Source organism: Chanodichthys erythropterus, chromosome 8 (assembly GCF_024489055.1).
Source record: "Chanodichthys erythropterus isolate Z2021 chromosome 8, ASM2448905v1, whole genome shotgun sequence".
Lineage (NCBI taxonomy): Eukaryota > Metazoa > Chordata > Actinopteri > Cypriniformes > Xenocyprididae > Chanodichthys > Chanodichthys erythropterus.
Window position 1 is genome coordinate 39580236 of NC_090228.1, and position 18123 is coordinate 39598358.

An 18123-nucleotide genomic window follows, 5' to 3' on the forward strand; every position below is an offset into this window, starting at 1 on the left:
GGAGAAGAGGAGGGGTCCAAGAACTGAACCCTGAGGAACCCCCGTGGTCAGTTGATGAGCTTTGCATACCTCCCCTCTCCAGGCAACCCTGAAAGACCTTCTTGTGAGATTCAAACCAGTGAAGAGGAGTACCTATGATGCCCAGTGATGAGAGTGTGGTCAAAAGGATCTGATGATTCACAGTGTCAAAGGCAGCAGATAGATCGAGCAGAATGAGAACTGATGATTTGGAATCAGCCTTCGCAATCTGCAAGGATTCAGTGACTGACAGCAGTGCAGTCTCGGTCGAGTGGCCACTCTTGAAACTAGATTGATTGACATCCAATTGATTGCTCTGTGAGAGGAAAGATGACACCTGGTTGAAAACAACTCGTTCAAGTATTTTTGCTATGAATGGTAGGAGAGAAACAGGTCTGTAGCTGTCTACAAGTGATGTGTTTAATGTTTGTTTTTTAAGCAATGGAGTTACCCGAGCCTGCTTGAATGTGTTAGGGAAAGTGCCAGTGTGGAGAGATGTGTTGATAATGTGTGCAAGTGCTGGTAAAAGTGTAGGAGCGATGGCTTGTAGAAGGTGTGAGGGGATGGGATCTAGAGGGCAGGTAGTTGGATGACTGGAGAGGAGAAGTTTGGATACTTCTGTCTCAGTGAGGGGAGAGAATGAATAGAGGAGGTGTGTGGCTGTGTATGTGGTTGGTCTGAGTTCCTGTGTGTGTGGAGTGGAGAACTGACTGCTGATGGTAGATGTTTTGTCAGTGAAAAGTTAGCAAAATTATCAGCAGTTAGGGAGGAGGTGGGTGGTGGTGGAGGGGGGCAGAGGAGAGAGTTGAATGTTTTGAAAAGTGTGTGTGTTTGTTGTGGAAATAATAAGATTTAGCAGCATGAATTTCAGCAGAAAAGGATGAGAGCAGAGATTGATAGCTACCTAGGTCAGATTGGTCTTTTGATTTGTGCCATTTCCTCTCTGCAGCTCTGAGTTTAGTCCGGTGTTCACGAAGAACATCAAATAACCAGGGATTAGAGGGAGCAGCACCTGCAGGCCTGGATGACAGAGGACAGATACTATTCTAAAGATGAAGTTAAGGTGGAACATAAAGTGTATGTTGCTGTATTCACATCCAGAGATGAGAATTGTGTGGGTAGGGAAGGGAGGATGATACTGTAGCAAATTAGCTCAAAATAAATATGAATAATTAATCATAACTAGTTATAATTCATTATTAATATTTGAATCAGTTAATAAAATTAACTTAATGTAATAAAATTAATATTACAATCAATTAACCTGTTGTCTAATGAACGCACAGTGTTAATTGTTTATTAATTCAAAGAAATGTTCATTTCCAGGTTATGGGAAATAACAATCTTAATGTACAATACTACTAAAAGCCTGTAGTCAGGATCGACATGAATAGGGACTCCAGTATATGAGCGCAAAACACAGACAACTTTACGTGTGACATGAACAAGACTTTATTAACTAGACCAGTGGTTCTCAAACTTTTTTCCCAGTGGGCCGCACAATGGTCCAAGTGCAAGTCTCACGGTCCGCATATAATTTACATATGACGTCACCAATGCAAACCAATCAGATTTAATGTTATGGTATTAGCAGATAATACTATTAGTATACCAAGATGTTGAACACAATAAATAACAAATAAAAACTAACTTACTGACATTAGCTTTACAATAATAATCAGTAATGCTCAATGAACACACAAACTGTATATACATCACTTTAAGTTGCTATTTAATTCTGTATGACTGTATGACTCTCTTCAACAGCATCGCAATAGTCACCAAACAATCACATAAACGCCTTAATAAGCAAATGTTACTCAGCTCTTTTTTACAAACAACACTGAGCGCACTGTAGGCTAATTACAATCTCTGACGATATCAAGCATTCTGTCATGTCGCAATCCCTCGCGCAGCATCGGATCCGCGAGCGCGCGCAGAGTTGGGCTCATCCAGCCGCGGGTGCGATGATGTGGTTATTTTTAATGATTTAAAATACATCAAACAAACACTTCGAATTCACAGTTCAGTCTTTTGAAATTGTAGGTTTTGCTTGTCAAGTACTTTACTACAAAATTTGACCATTTTGAGGCTTAAATTTACAAAATTAATGGCTACTGTTTGAATTCTTCCTAAGCGCGCAGTTGTGTTTGTTTCGTTAACTGAGTGATTGCGTCATTAGCCTACATTGCCTGATGTCTGAAAATAATAAATGCTCACCAAAATTATTTTATATGACAAATTACGCATTAAAGCTCATTTATATTTATTTAATTCACTTTAATTTAAATTTTAAAACAAAAATAAATTGTATGCTAATTTTTTTATTATTATTATTATTGTGGTCGGCATATCGCGGGCCGCATTTACATTTGTGACGGGCCGCAGGTTGAGAACCACTGCTCACACCCATTCAAACGCTGCGTCGCGCGACTCGTGTCCAATTACATCAAAAGTATATGCTCACTGGATGTCATGGCAACTGAATCACGAAGGAAAACTTTATCTATAGGAAAACTATATCTCACCTTCGCTTTAATTTCGGACCATCTCCAAAAAGACATAAAACACTAAACAAATGATTTTGACATGCATTTATCAAAGTAGGAAATCCAGATTTTTAATCCCTTACACACAATTACTGCTGTTGAAATAAGAAATGGAGGCAGGTCCGGATTGAATTCCCTCAGGGTCCGGATCCGGACCAGAGTCCGGACTTTGAGAAGTGCTGAACTAGACTAAACACTTAAACTACTCTAACATTCACACACATACATGCATACAGTTTATTAAGAGAGAGAGAGAGCTAAAGCAGAGTACAGTAAAGCAGGAAGTTACAGCATTGTTGGACATTCAGCAGATCAACAGCCTTGAGCAAACCATCAGTTCAGTTTTAACAGGCCCTTCTTTAAAAGGGGTAAGGATACTCAATGTATCAAATAATGAGACTAAGTTTGATACTTGCATGTCTCTCCAAGTTGAATTAAAACTGTCCTGATGCAATTTGTGGAAGCTTCCGTTGAATCTTTGCTGATATTGTCTTGATGAAAGAGAACCAGTTGGATTCAGAGGATCTTTGGTGAATGGAAGGTCTAGGCCGAGGCCTGGCACAAGCTTGGGGTTCCTTAGAAGCTTCTAGCTTCTTAAAGCGTCATCTTGACGTCAGCATTTGTCAGTAAAAGAGAAGAAAAGGAGGAAGAGCAGGAAGAGAAGTTTGATCTTGTGATCAGTGAATATAAGGGGTGAAGATGTCACACCCTCTTAAGGTGTCTGAGCCAATAAGGAGTTTCCCTTTCAGAGGGAAGTTTTACGATTCTTTGTTCTGTAGCAAGATATTAGCATAAGACACTGGATTGGATGAATGAGAGAATAACCTTCTAGATTCTTATAATACTAACATGTCACAGAGTTAGTAACATGTAACATAAATTACCAAATAGGAAATGAAAGTTGGAGTCCGTAGATACCAAACATGCTGCCAATGTGATCTCAGTTAACTATACATTTGCAACTATGGAACATTAATACCAAAATAGTTCAAAAGAGAGAATTAATACATAGAATAAAGCCTATAAAAGGAAAGTCATGAGATGGGAAAATTGGATACATGTTTATACATTTCCCAAGTGGTTATATATAGAATACATAGGATTACAAGAGTTTATTTGTCCTTCTCAGGAAGAATAAGTCACTAGTCTCTACAGCATTCTTCAGGATCATAAAAGTACCATATATCTGTAACAGGACACCTAGGTTGGCCTGTGTGCTGGTTGCAGTTTTAGGGGGATGGGTTCACAAAACTTTGATAAAGTGAGTTCATAGGTAATTCATTAAATATATTGAATAATTTTGTGGGCCTGATTGGTCCAGACGCTACAATACAGCAGAGGAAAGATGGGAAGAAGAAAGAGAGCGCAGGTTTCATCTGAAGGTAACTGGTAGATGGGTTGGTGGTGGACCAATAGGGAGTTGTAGATTAAAAGTGATGAAGAAAGGATCGGAAATGTGCAGAGGTTTTACCAAAATGTTGTCAGTGATGCAGTTGCGTGTGTAAATGAGGTCAAGTTGGTTGCCATATTTGTGTGTACTTGTGGTGATGAGCCGACTGAGATCGAATGAGGCTAGAAGAGAGAGGAATTCTGCAGCATAAGGCTTCTTTATATGAATGTTGAAATCGCTAAAAAAACTACAAGTGGGCTGCCCTCCTCTGGGAATGAGGACAGCAGCATGTCCAGTTCCTCTACAAAGGTACCCAGTTGGCCTGGGGGGGCGATAAATTACTACGATATGAATTTTGACAGGAATTGAGATTGAAATTGCATTAAACTCAAATTAATTGTTGTTGCAAAAAGAGAAATGAGTTGAGTATTTCCAATTGTCAGAAATGAGAAGACCTGTGTCCCCACCCCTCCCAGACTGGCGAGGGGTATGAGAAAAAGTTAAGTTGTTAGAGAGAGCACCAGGGGTTGCTGAGTCCTCTGGACCAATCCAGGTGTCAGTCAAGCCCAAGATACTGAGAGTAGAATTAGTAGTAAAGGCTGAAATGAAGTCAACTTTGTTAACTGCAGACTGACAATTCCATAGACCCACAGAGACAGAGAGAGGATTATTAGTATTAGAAGAGGAGTAAATAGAACGCAGATTAGAAGCATTGCACTGCCTTTTACGTGGGTTAGTGGAGCGTTGCTCCCTATGCTCTCCTATATGTGAGCTGCATCTGGTTCAAATTTCGTGGTGATAGCATAAAGAATAGTTTAAAAAATTGTTATTCATTTTTTCTGCAGCCAGGTGGCGCCAACGGGCAGTAAACTCCGGTTTAGATGTGCTTCTCAGCACTCGTTAGGAGTTTTTCAAAATGGTTAGATGCATTAAAAAGATGAGGTTCAAAGCTTTAAAATTATATCTATTTTGTGTTATTCCACGTTGTAAAACGAACATGGATGGGTCTGGGAACATTGGATACACACTGCATCCCGGAGAGATGAGACATGTTTTTAGCCAAGTATGTTAAATCATTCCGTGAGTAATATCTTGTGATCAATGCAATATATTATGTTGATTTCAGATTCATTTTAATCATGAGAATCTGCTTTAAATATTGATGTGCCATTTTTTTATGATCTGTGCATTTTTCAAGAAGTTATGAGCACGTGAAATATACATACTTGTATTCAGTTAGCGGCTGTGCTGTTTTTGTTGTAAACACATATTACTCAGATTAATTAGAGGGTAAAAACAACGCAACAGAAGCATGTTGGAGGCTTGATATGAAAGTCGTAAAGTCTCTGGTTTTGTATGCAAAAATAATTTTTGTGCTACCTATATGATTCAATTTTTATTGGCTCTTAAAGAGAGACACACAAATGGGAGCACCGACGCTCCATCCGGTCTTAAGGGGTTAACGCGTGATTGAAAACAGCTAAGCCCACCTTGAAAATTAGCACTGCAAAAGCCTAAAGGCTGGAAATCAAAACTACACAGTGCTTAAGTGCGAGCAATTACACCAATAAACTCTGCAAACACGGCTGTTATTCTAAGAAATGCCCCAGAGAAAGAAGGTCCTTTTGGTTGGGCCAAAAGGGCGCAACCATCAAGACTTGTTCACTGCCCTCCCTGATCTTGCACAGAGTCTGTGCAATGGGGCTCAATGGGGGAAACGCATACTTATGTATGGCCCTGGGCCCAGCTGTACGCTAGTCTGCACATGCCAAGTGGGGCTTCGGTCAGAGAGTATCACAGATGGCAATGAAAGGATTCCTGGGAGGCAAAAAGGTCCTTCTGTGCCTCACTGAATCAACTCATATCAGCTGAACAACTTGGGGATGAAATTCTAAAACATATCACAGTGAACAACAGACAGAAAACAATCAGTAGTAAAAATGTGCCAACCAAAAACCAAGCAATTAGGAACATTATTATGAATACATTTTAGTCACACATTCCAAACATTGGAATGTTATCTAATGCAATGAAATTCGTACATCTGTGTGTGTAAATATGTTGGTAAATAATTGCAAGAATTTAAAAGAAATAAAACATGCTGAACACACATAAAGCACAACACTGATGCATGTATGCTCTCTTTATGCAGGGTTAAATGAGTAAACACACTTACCTCCAGACCCTCAGTTACCTCTCATTCACCTTCATGAGAATATATAGTTTAACACACTGTTCTCTTATAATTTTTTCCCCAGTCTGAGTGGATGTAATCTTACATTTGAAAGTTGTTCACCACTGGCCTCTACTCTTAGCTCAAACTCAAATCTGAAAGAACTGAACCTGAGTGACAATTTCCTGCAGGATTCAGGAGTGAAGCTGCTCTGTGCTGGACTGAAGAAAAACTGTAAACTGGAGACATTAAAGTAAGAAAATCTTTAAAGGTGTTCTCAGTATTGAAGAATGTATTGTAATCACATGACCTGGCACTTTTTTATAGACTTTCCCTGTCTTTGTGCATTATTGTTTCATGTGTCCAGCTTTTGTTAATCTCCTGTTGTGTTTCTCATTATTTTAATTAAACTTTAATTAAACATATAGGCATATCATTTTAAACCTCTTTATGCCTGGCCTGAAGTGCTGCAGAATGATGCACCAACAAAATGAACTCAGCAGAGAAAATTATGAATTTGTGCCCAGGATCTGTCTGTTCCAAACTCCAGTGAGAAGTTTTGTAGGTTAGCTTTCCAACTCAACTGGGCTGTGCGTTATAATCAGGCAAGAGCTTTAGGACCCACGCTAAGCGGGAAGGGTTGAAAACGGGTGCTGAGGGTGTGTTATTTCTGCTTCATATGTGAGTAACACTGGTTTTGAATGTCATTGTTTGTCTGGAGCTGCTGTGCTTCCGGCAACTAACAATGAACTGTACACTGCATCAAAAAGGCACATTTGCAGAATGTACATAAATGTCACGTTCCCTTTCGAGGGAAGTCGTGCTGCATCCAATAGGTCACTTTGGGAAGGCCCCCAGCATGATTGAGTCTGATGTACGTCTGTCAACTAGTCCAATGGCAAGAGTGAACGTCACGGGCGGGTGACGTCATGACCAGGAAAGAATAAATACTCATCCGGAGAGACTAGCTTCAGCTATTCTGGGGGCTGAATGTGAGCACTGTGAAAAGCTTCCTTTGAGAACACTCCACTCCTGCCTCTCACTTTTTGAGGAAAGTGTGCAGGCACACTTTCCTCATGGCTCTGAATCCGTGGCTGCTGAGGCAGCATGGAGAAAGATGTCATTGGGTTCGCAAATGGATTTGTCAGCAGGGCTTGAGACGGCATGAGTGCCCTTTCTCAGCCCTCACATAGCAGATCCATCACCTCCATTCTTCTGTCCAGGGAGAGGGCTCGTTGCTTCAGCAATCCAGCTCTGAGGTGGATGTGTTGAGTGTCGATTTGGGGGAAGATGACTCGCCATCTCTTTCCCCAGAGTATAAACAGCTGGTGGAGGTGATAACTCGTACTGTGTCTAAGTTGAATTTGAATGGCCAACCGAGAAACAGGGCGCTTGTCCCAAAAGCAAATGAGATAAGCGTTTCCTATCATCTAATAAATCACCTCCACCGAGGGGCCTTCCTTTCTTCCATGACCTCCATGATAAGTTAGCGAGATCATGTAGGAAGCCGTACTAATCCCTATTTTTTCAGCCCTCACATCAAGCATTATTCAGATATAAGAGGGCTGAAAGAGTATGGCTATGGGGCGGTGCCTCGGGTTGAACAGACGCTTGCGAGCTATCTGTCCCCGGGCTCAGTATCGTCCCTGAAGGCCCCCACGCTTCCCACTAAGCCATTAAAAGCTACATCAGGGCTAGTGGGTAAAGCATATATGGCAGCAGGTCAGGCTGGTGCATGCATGCATACGATGGCTATCTTGCAAGCATACCAAGTCGACCTGCTTAAGGATTTGGATGGGGGAGAAGGGATTGGCTCAGATGCAGTTCGCAAACTGCATCGAGCCACAGATTTGTCTCTGAGAGCCACCAAGGAGATCGCCAGAGCATTTGGGTGGTCCATGGCAGCCTTGGTGGCAACAGAGAGGCACCTGTGGCTCAATTTGTCCGATTTAAAAGAGAAGGACAGGACCTTTCTTCTCGAATCCCCGCTTGCGCCATCTGGCCTGTTCAGTGACGGAAGCCAAGAAGCAAGCGGAGGTGTTCAAAAAATACCTGCCACGCCACCATCCATCCTCTGGGGTTGTACAGCCGTACAGCTCCTCATACAGAGCACAGCAGGAGAGTGTCGCCTCTTGTGGTCTACCTCAAAGATACGGTGGGTCGGGATAGCACTCTCAGCCCAAGCCTTCTAAACCAAAAACGGACATGAGGGTCTTTCTTCAGGTGAAGAAGGCTGGGCAGAAGAAGTCCTGATGCCAGTGGTGTCAGACTCCTGAGGGCAGCCCCACATAGGGTGGAGCGGTGTTCACCCGTCCTACCTTGTGGCCCTCAGGGGGCTGTTCTGCCACCCTTGGTGCTTCAAGGCGCAGCAGTTCACAGCAAATTAGTGGTGCAGAGCTCACACAACGCTGCATCACATTCACATCCTCTGAGGTGGATAAATTTACATCAAATATGTGCTGTCAATACACCAGAGGTCTGACAATTAAAAATACTTTGAAAGCATTAATTATTTTTAGTTCATTTCTTAGTTACTGTTTAATAACATACCTAAAATCAAAAGAATATATATTTAATGGACCTGAAATTAAACTAACAATAATCAGTTGTATTTCTTAACCCTCTGGAGTCTGAGGCTGTTTTGGGGCCCTGGAGAAGTTTGACATGCCTTAACATTTGTGCTTTTTTCAGTTGTTCATAAACATATTAATGGGAAAAGTGTCATTACACTGTATTCAGCACGAACTAGGCTACCATAATATGTGAGGAACATGTATGTACATTTTTTTTTTTTTTTTTGAAGGAATGATGTTTATGCATGGTTATTGAAAAATTCACTGAAATAAGGCCACAAAACTAATGTTATATAGGTGTTCACAAGACTTCTGGTTATTGGAGGTTGCAGACTAGCGTTTTTGCTTCAAAATTATGTGAAAATTATCCTGCCTACTAATTCATATAAAACAATATAGATATTTAAATTTTGTAAGACACTTTTTGTCAAGAAACACAGTATGTGTGGAGGTGTGAATCTTCATGAATAATGATGTTATTCACAACTGAGAAGACAAAAGATCCGCATAATGACCCGCATAATGAATTCTTTCAGTCAGGTAGGCTATGTGAAAAAACCCTATGTGATCATGCTTATACCAGGATTAATGTCCACTCTTGACAAAAAAAAAAAAAAACATGATTTTTGTGATCTCATGCATGCACGTATTATTGCACATCATGTGAAGAAAAATTTATATAGGCCTATGTTGAATTACAGTATCAGTCAAAAGATTGGACACTTTTTTTTTTTAAAAGAAGTCTTAAAGGTGCCCTAAGCGATCCTGGGTGGAGTAACTTTCTGTTGACGTTGTCAAATAACACAGAGGCTAGCTATACCCTCCCTCCTCTACCCCCTCCCCCTCCCCTCCGTGCTTCCTAAAACAGTCATGAACGTGCATTTAAAATCATTCTTGTCAGTTGTGTGCTGGAGCATGTTTATAATGTTTCGTGGTCCAGACTGCACCAGGTAGTTTTGGTTGCCATTTTTGGAGCTTGTGGCGACTACAGAGACTGCGTTTTTTACAGTGTGTTCAGGGGACAGGCAGCTAGCAGATAGTGAGGAGATGTTTGCTGTATGTGACAAAAAATGTTTTGGCCTAAAAACGTGTGACATTGCTTAGAGCACCTTTAAGTCTCTAACCAAATAATGGTTTTCTATTTTAATATACTTTAAAATATAATGTATTTCTGTGATGCAAAGTGTCTGAACATTCTTACCTCTATGGCATTTCATATAGGCTACTATATTTGTTATATTATATAGCCTAAATGTTATTGTGCAGTTGACAAACTATACATCATTAAAAAGATCTAAGACTCAAGCTTCACATTTTGACCTGTTTTACTCTTAAAATCTTATATTGACTGTAATTTCTTAATATGCTTAAAAGCATGCACATTAGGAAAAATATTCATGAATTCTCATATGTTTATGTCAATTTTTTATACAGAGGAGTAATATTTATTCAATATCTATTTTCATCACTATGAGCGCTGGATACTGTGTTTTCAATTCATACTTGCAGCAGAAGGGTGCTCTGTGCACATTTAGTCCACAAATGCCTCCTAATGAAGAACAGGCATACCATGTGACATTCCAGGAACTAACAGAGGCTTCCAGAGATCGCTAATTATGCCTATAACATGCAGATAGACACTTTTGAAGATAATAAATACACGATTGTGATGATGTATACATGTATTGCCTCAGAATTTGCGTCTGAATAGCACTTGCTCCGTGGGCGTGGCCGCATTAGCTGATAATGAGCTGAATCACGGGTTTCTGACATGGCTCCTTTTTCATACAGATTACATAAAGAGAGAATTTTTGTTTTCGATTTGACTTACATGATTTAAAACATGACATTTCAATTTTTTTTTAGACATGAGTCTAATTTTTTTGTGTTACACTTAAGTTACACTTAATTTTCTGAGAATTATCAGATTGGACTTTGTTCAGAGGGAGACGGGAGATCACGCATCATGTTAGTTTTCTTTATTTTGTAAAAAGAACAACATTTTGTTTTTACTCAGTGTACACAAATAAAAGAATATATTTTACAGATTAAAATGGTATATAACACTTAATTGTATGTGCAAAATTGCCAGCATTTTTAGTCTCTTTCACACTAGTAAGAAAAAAACCGAGGTGGTATAGCCGGCGATACCTCAGACTCCAGAGTGTTAACTAACGTTAACAAAAAATAATACTTTCTGTAACAAATATAGTTAATTAAATAATGAGACCTTATTGTAAATTGTTATCTGTCGTTCTTTATAGCCTAATTCTTTTGCACTTTAATCTGTTTAAAAATTGTACTTTATATATTTTTTGTGTATTGTATTATTGTATTTAAACATTGTTTTTTGTTATTAAAAAAAGAGTTCTTAAACCTGTTATACTATGACAACACTTATTTGCTACTTATTTCAATATTGTGATAATACCGTATACCATGATAAAAGCTTCAGCAATTAATCGCAACATGAAAATTTGATACCATCACATGCCTATTACATACGGAACCTAAGATGATTCCGGCAGTTTGCTCTGGCATGTCTGGTTTCTAGACATGGACTTTGTGTACGGCTTTACACCAATGCGATAAACTCCTGGACATGGATGGAAATGTACACCCACTCACCGGTAACTCCCTGTTTCTTCTTGTGCTCACGATGTGAAATCTCCACAAATTAATGAGTACAAGCCGTTAAATCTCTGTAAACTGACACTCATGTCTAAATAAACCTCTAAATTACCATACACATAAAACACTTTAAATGTCATTGACCTTAAATGTATAAATCCATCATTTTAGCTCATCAAAAGTAGTTGTCAACAAAGCCACAAAAACAGCAAGGCATAAGTTTTATCAGTTTTTTTTAGGCATCAGCATCGGTTTTATTTTTCAGTAAATGCAGGACTGCATTTAATAGGACCTCAAATATTTTCAACAAACGTAACAGCACTGCAACATTCAACTGATCATTTACAATGATAAAAAAGATATAGATTTAAAATATTTTGCAAAAACATGAGACACTTTAAACAAAACATTAAATAAAGTGAAACCACAAAAACTGTACTCTAATTAAAAGAGAAACTCCTGAGGCCATTCCTGCCCTTGAGTCAGCCCCTGACTATTGTCCAGTGAAGGCTCCAGCCCCTGACACGAGTGCAGTGAAGGTTCCAGCCTCTGACCAGAGTCATATGCATGCTCTCGTTCCTGAGATCAGCCCAGTGCCCACTCTCCTTCCCGAGCTCTCCAATGAGCCCACTCCAGAGTCCTCTTTAGCCCATGAGCCTATTTCAGCCCCAGAGCTCAGTCTAGAGCCCCCTTCAACCTCAGAGCTCAGTTGAGAGCTCGCTTCAGGCACAGAGCACAGCCAAGAAGCCGCTCTCACCCCAGAGCTCAGCCAAAAGCCTTGCATGCAATGCCATGGCTTCCTGAGCTTTTTTCACTGCCATGGCTTCCTGAGCTTCCTGCATCAGCATGGCTTCCTGCACTGCTATGGCTTCCTGAGCTGCCGGCACCTTCCTGGGTTTCTGGTGCCATCTTGGAGGTATCCCTATCACTTGACACAGCTCCAGGATGCCCATCCTAGATGTAATTCATTTTGGCAGAGTTGCACTTTCCGGGAGGGGGAAGTACTGTCAGAGTCACCATCTCAAGCACCCTCAGCACTAAAATTCCCAAGATCCTCTCTGCTCATCACCTGAACACACTTCACCATCACCCACACCTGCCAGCATGTATACCCGTTATCCCTCATCAGCACTCCTTATGTAAACAATCACATTACACCTCTCAATTGCCTGGTCTCATTGATGTATACCTCTCCACTTACCTGGCTTCTTACCTGTTTGTCTCATGATTGAGATTCTTCACCTTCATCATTCTTCATCTCCCCTTGTCTTCATTCCAAATCTTCCACTCTTATTCAGCCTGCCGGTTACCATCATCTACAAATACACAGAAGCTGTTATCATCCAGCCAAGTTCATTCAACATATCATCATTCAGTCTATTCACCTGCTTATTCTTCTGCTCTCTACCATCTGCAATAATAAACCTTTGCGACCTGTGCTGTCTCCTTCTGTCTGTGACAACGTCTTATTACACTGCCTGTATAACAGGGCCCATTTTGTTTTGATTGTGTAAAAAATGAAAAAAAAGGATAAGTGTGTCAAGAAATAACATATTGGTTTCAAGAGTGTACAGAATTCCAGAATAACGAAATTACAATGTGACAAACTTCTTATTTTTAATTTGTAAATATTCACCCATGATTTCTATTTGTGTTGAGGTCCCTCTTCTACAAAAGTCTTTGACAACCCCTCAAAGACTTAATTACTTCACTCTTAACATTTTTGTCTATTTGCTCTTTTTGTGTGAACAGAACAGTAATATCACATGTAAACAGTAAAAAAAAAATCATAAATACAATTACCATCAGTAAACAATTTAAAAAAAAATTTCCCCCATTTTCTCTCACAGACTGGGATTCTGCAGAGTAAGTTGGGAAGGATGTGCTGCTCTGGCTTCAGCTCTGATATCAAACCCTTCATTGAGAGAACTGGATCTGTCTGGGAATGATCTAAGAGACTCTGGAGTAAAGCTACTCTCTGATCTACTGAATGATCCACACTGTAACTTAGAGAAACTAATGTTAGTGTTATTTTAGTGAAAAGTGAAAGATTACAGCACTCTTTAAAAAAAAAAAAAACAGAGTTTATCCTTAAAGTTTATGGTGATATAAATGTATTGAATGTTTTTCTCCATGTAGACTATTAAGCTGCAACATTGGACATGAAGGTTGTGCTGCTCTGGCTTCAGCTCTGAAATCAAACCCCTCACACCTGAGAGAACTGGAGCTGAGCTGTAATAAACCAGGAGACACAGGAGTGGAGCAACTCTCTGATCTACTGAAGGACCCTTGCTGTAAACTGGAGAAACTATTGTGAGCATTATTATAAAATGTTTTAATAGTAATCATGTTTATGTAAACCTCTTGGTGCAAGTTCCATAAATGGTTTACACTCCAGTTAATGTTTAGTACAAAACGATGTGAAAATCATTCACAATATAATGATTTAAATATTGTCAGTTTTTGTGTCTGCACTGCTGTATGTGTGGCATTGTTGATGGCCATGAATAGTTATGTGATTCACACCAGGGGAGACAAAAGACACTCCCCGAATGGCTAATGCTCCATCAAAGTAGAGTGCTGTGAGGCTGCCTGACAAAGAATGTGAGGAGATTCAAATATTTTAATCTATTGTAATGACATTTATTAGCTCAAAAGGGGAAATATTAATAATTAGTCATAATTTGTTATGATTAATTATAAATATTTGAATCAGTTAATCAAATTAACTTAATGTAGCTGAATTAATAATACAATCAATTAATCTGTTCGGCCAGCGAACACTCAGTATTAATTGTCTGTCAACTCTTATAGAAAGGATATTTTCCGTGGCCACAGAATATCGCTTTCTTAGCACGTAGCTGTGATCGAATCGTTATCAGAGACATTGGTTTTATAAGCAGACCAGAATCAACTCGCAAGAGTGTGCACACAAGTTCTATTTAACTAAATCACAAATACATAACTTAACTAACAAACACAAATATACCATTCACGCAGTGAGAGTGTGGAAAATGACTTTGAACCGTGTCATAACAGGGGAATGAAACAATGGAAAGAGTAAATTAACAACTGCTGGATGAACCATCAGTCTCAACACTATAAAGTACCTTTGTTAAAAGGGGTTCACAATCTTAATACTAAATTGCCATTTAGTGTTCAAACAATACTTGCAAATGCCTTAGCTGTCTGGATCTGCAGGCTCATAAGAAAATTATTGATGGTTTGGTCCACTGGTGTGGAAGTTGTAATCAATATCTTCGGCGTTGATGAAGAAAAAGAAACTTTGCGATGTTAATTTGACTCTTTTGTGGTCGCTGCAATTGTGTATGGCTTGAAGTGAAACAGAGGCCTACCAGCCCAGCTCGTGCTGGGTGGCCCTCGTTTTATCAACAGGAATAAAGCGAAGAACTAGAAGTCCATAAGCACTAAAATTAAACTTAACTGAGTGTGATTTTTCGAACTGGTGGATTTCCGCGGGAAATTCAAGCATGCAGCAGTTCCTCTGTGCGTCATTACGTCACGTCCGTAAACAGAAAGGAGCCCCGTCGAGAGGCTCAGTTAAATCATGTGAGGAAGCTGCCGGTAGCGGCACGTTTATAGCCTTTTCTCACAGCAGCTGAAATAATTAAACTTATCATTTTGATGGCGGATTGTAATCCAGAAAGGTCCAAATGACAATCATCAGTGACAACTGGAGATTCACCCATAGTCAAAAAGCAAAAGACTTCGGACTGTGGAGTGGATACAGAAATTGAAATCTACAGGTAACGCTAATACACACTAAATACACAGTCACGCAGTGCTGATGTTGTTAACATTAACAACGTGAGAACAATATAACAGTAATAATAATTTGCACGGTTTCGTGTGATCAGAGCTAAGCGATCGTTAGATTTAATCATCATTGGCAGCGTGATTTATTGTAGGCCTAATGCTTTTTTCCTCAGTTGGTCAAAACAAAAGTGGCAGAAATGTTACTTACTTGTTTAGATGATATTTTCCAGTGAAAATTCTGGTCCCACTTTATATTAAGTGGCCTTAACTACTATGTACTTACATCAAAAAATAAGTACAATGTACTTATTGGGTTCATATTAAATTGCAAAACACATTTGCAGCTATTGAGGTGGGGTACGGGTAAGATTAGGGGAAGCTTTGGTGGTATGGGTAGGGGTAAGGGTTAAGGGATGGGTCAACAGTGTAATTATAAATGTAATTACAGAAATTAATTACAGATGTAATTACATGCAGGTGTTTTTAAAATATAAGTGAAGAGTTCATTTGCAAAAACCGATAAACGCCATTTTTAAAAAAAATGAACTAAGTGCTGTGCATTATTCTCCATATATAGCACGTTCTGTACCCTAAATCCATTTTGTCAGAAGAGCCGGTTTTGCCCACTTTCAGGCACCGCAAGTTCACGTTTTACAGCAGAAGCCGACAAGCGCCCTTGTTTGTGTACAGACAGAAACCGATAAGTCCGTTTTAGCGAATCAGCGCGCAGTATTCAGGTCAGGTGACAAGGCTTCTAGTCACTTCAAAAAGACGCGCTAGCTGAGGGAAGTTTTATCAAAGCTGACTAAAAGTGATCGAGGTTTTTAAATTTTGACTCCTGTAAGTCCTTGTACACCATACACGACTTACATGCTGAAAAATTGGTTGTCCTTTTGCTTGTGTGTGTGTGTGTGTGTGTGTGTGTGTGTGTGTGTGTGTGCGCGCGCACGTGCGTGTGTGGATGAGTGCGTGTGTGTGTACTTGTGTGCCGATCTGTGTGTGTGTGTGTGTGTTTGAGAGAGAGAGCGAGAGAGAGCGTGTGTGTGTGTGTGTGTGTGTGTGTGTGTGCGTGCCGATCTGTTTGTTTGTGTGTGTGTGTGTGTGTGTGTGCGCGTGGGTGGGTGTTTGTGTGCACGTGGGTGGGTGTTTGTGTGCACATGTGTGTTTGAGAGTGTTTTAAATGCAATTACTTGGGTTTTGTTTAACTATGAAACATGAAATGTGGAGTTATCTGCTTCTGCCAAAAAACGAATGTTGGAGTTATCTGCTTTTGCTAAAAAACAAACTTTTAATATATATATAAAACATACTTTCAATGAATTTTAATTTTTTAATTTACATGTATTTTTTAGAGTTATCATTACTTAATCAAAACAGCCCAACTGCAGTTTGATTGTTATTACTTTGAATGCACAATAAAAAAAAACATGATTTGTGAGAATTCATAAAAATGGAGTTATCTGTTTTTGCAAATAAACTCTTCAAGTACAATGTAAAAACATGTATGTACACAATAAGTGCATTCAAATTATTAATTTAAATGTAAGTACATAGTAGTTAAGTGGGTCCAAAATTCTTATATTGGTCATACTTTCAAGACGTAGAGTCTGTGATTCTGAAGTTCAGTATCCACACCGGTGCGGTGACTGACAGCAAACATTAGATTCATCCGCGCTGATGAGCTGTGCTGAGACACAACGCACATACAGATAACTGTTCCGCATATGACTGCAATCACATGTTTCAAACAGAGATGGCGATAAAGAGGAAAAACTGCGGACAGCAGCTTTAAATGAGAAATAATTGCAGTGCTCTGGTCAACCGCTATAGAGTTATTGTCGCTATAGAGTTAGAACTGGTGAATTCTGTTTACAGGTTTCATAGAATGCTATGCAATTGAGCGGACCTGAGCCAAATCAGTCACGGTAAGAATACGATCACGTTTGCGTACTAAATACCCTCAATATGAAAGGCAACGCAAAATGAAAAGAAATGTTAATGTTTTAATGAAAAGTGGCAGATATAACGGATGATAGGCACAGAATGTTAACAAAACTGAGACATTTACAATTACGCACCCACCACAGGTGTAGCTTGCAAACTCAAAATACATCAGTTAATTACCTCAGTTTAGTGGTGGTGTGGTTTTCAGGGATGTTTAGATAACTATAAAAGAGTTAACGTTCACTTTTCTATTAATATTTAGCTATCAGATCTGTTTAAATGCTTCAGTTTGTTTTCATATTATAATATATTAAAACAAACTGAAGCATTTAAATCGATATAATTATATATATCAGTTTAAAACCTTCAAGATTATATTATATTATATTATAATGTAAGCCTAATAAAAAAAAATTATCTCACAAGGGGATTGTTTAGGGCTACTTGCCTTTTTAGAAGAAAAAAAACAATTAAATTTACATGATGTAGCCTACTCATGAGAAAATTTGACATAACATGTACATTTACATGACACATACAGACTACACCATTGTCAAAATGATCCCCATTCACACGGATCCATGAAAACGACTAAAAATGCTGTATTCTGCACCCAGGCCATTATGTAGCGGTGAAACATATAGACTGAACATGACACGATCACATGAGAATGTGTAACAATAGTACGAGTGTGTAATCTCGTAGAATATATACGCCAAATACGCCAGTTTTGGCGTACTTATGGTACGCAGTTTTTCGCGTGCATATGATACGCACTTTATGGCGTGTATATGACACGCTCTTGGTTAGGATGAGGATGGGGATGGGGATGGGGGGTGTTTCGTGCGTATAATACGTCATAAAGTGCGTATATCATATGCACGTGAAAAACTGCGTACCATAACCACGCCAAAACTTATTTTGGCATATATATTCTACGAGATTGCACACTCCTACTACTGATACGCATTTTTGTGTGATCAGGCTCAATATGCATGTGCATGACGTCATCATTTCCACCGATTTGCATTTTTTGTTGTTCACATGGAGAAGGATTTCAAAAACTTG

At 39.4% G+C, this 18123-nt stretch overlaps 1 pseudogene; it reads left to right on the forward strand.

Moving 5' to 3' along the window:
• The window catches only part of LOC137025238 (NLR family CARD domain-containing protein 3-like), a 47229-nt pseudogene that overhangs the window by 27131 nt on the left and 1975 nt on the right, over positions 1 to 18123 (forward strand).